Here is a 1,703-nt window from a genome sequence, read left to right as displayed (position 1 = left end):
TGTCCTTGGAACGTCTCTCCATGTTGAGCTCGATAAGATCAGATAAATCGGACATAAATGGGTTTGCAGGAGAGGAAAGACAACAAAAAAACAAGACTTTCAAATATAAATGCTCATTAAGTCCATTTCTACATTTATGTATTAGCTTTAGCTCAAGTTTGCTCTCAACTCTCTTTAAATGTGAACGTTTACCTCCTGAATGAATGAACCCAAATGGGTGAAATGGGTCCAACAAACAGGCCGGACAGTTTTACAACGCCAGGAATTCCAAGGATTTGTTAAAAATGTGACAAACGTCACATTTTCACGCCCTTTAGAAGAGGTTTTTAACGCTCTTGGGTCATTTTATTGATTGAATTTATTGATTCTAAATTCCCAGACCCCACTGACCAGTAACTTTAGAGCAAACCCATAACATTCTGCTCATCTTGCTGGGGGCATCCTGCGACACTGTCCCTAACTGCTTTGACTTACACCTTTTACACACCTTTCACTTGTGTCGTAAGGGTCCATTTTAGGATCTACTGTATCCTCTACTCACTCTATGCTTCTATTTGTTAAACTTGGAGGATCTGGCCACCAGGTAAGTCGAATATTACCCCAGTATGAAACAAAAAGCTGCCCCAAAGATCTTCTAACATCATTATAGCTTCTTGATGTGGCCCCTGTTGCTGTTGGTGACAGTGCTAAAATAAGCAGGACAGCAGGAGGCTTTCAGCGAGCGCATCTCTGCCGAGCAGCGCAGAACTCCAGAACCGCATTTCATGTTCCGATGTGAGTCATGCTTTCATGTTGTTCGCTGTGGTTACGTAACCTGCAGATGATGGACAAAGGCTGCAGTTAATAGAGTCGCCAAATGTGGGGAAAGGTGGCAAATGAAAGTGAAAATCTGTTGCCTTAGTAACCGGCCACCTCCAAATCTGTGTAGATGGACTGAACCTTGGCCTGTGCTTCCACTAACACACATCTTCTGACCCTTGGTGTTCCACAGCAGAGCGGCTAAACCAGCAGCACTTGTGTGTTGGGTGCTTTTCTACTTTTTACTCTCCTCACCGTAAATGTCACTGATTTGGTGCTGCGTGGCCTAATTGTAGTGTTTTTACATCTCCCGCAGAGCCATGAAAGCCAGTTTACATGGCCTCCATCAGGGCTCCAAGAACCCCTTAATGCTGTTGAGCCCAAACGTGCAGCCGATAAGTTGTTGCCAACCTACAAATAACATTTTAAGAGTGTGTTTAGCTTCAGGGCAGTTGTGCGAGCGCACATTACGGTGGGTTTGTAAGGCTTATTTTAACAGCAGTAAATGCTTCCTTTATGTTACCGCGCAGTGGATGAGTCAGGTTGTTCTGAATGAACACATCTGAAGCCCACCCATGACCTCTCGGTGAGAGGAAATTTGCATACATGCTCCAGTGGCTTCTCCATTACAAACCACACAAATGCACTTTAATTTTAGAGGATATCTGGTTAGGTAGCCATATTCATGTTAAAGGACTGGACCTCACAGCTGCCCACGTTCATGACTCAGCATCGATTGGGGAATTCCACCTTCCTGTAGGAGTTCCCATTCAGCTGTCCGCACCAGCAAATAAAATGTGTCTGAGGTGTTGATGAGAATAGTCCATGAATCATCTCATGTGGCGGGGGGGTGGGGATCTGTTCATCATAGTGCATCATTGTATAATGTTAAAGCCTTATTTTAG

This window comes from Takifugu flavidus, chromosome 12 (genome assembly GCF_003711565.1).
Source record: "Takifugu flavidus isolate HTHZ2018 chromosome 12, ASM371156v2, whole genome shotgun sequence".
NCBI classification, from domain to species: Eukaryota; Metazoa; Chordata; class Actinopteri; order Tetraodontiformes; family Tetraodontidae; genus Takifugu; species Takifugu flavidus.
This window is presented reverse-complemented; position numbering follows the sequence as displayed.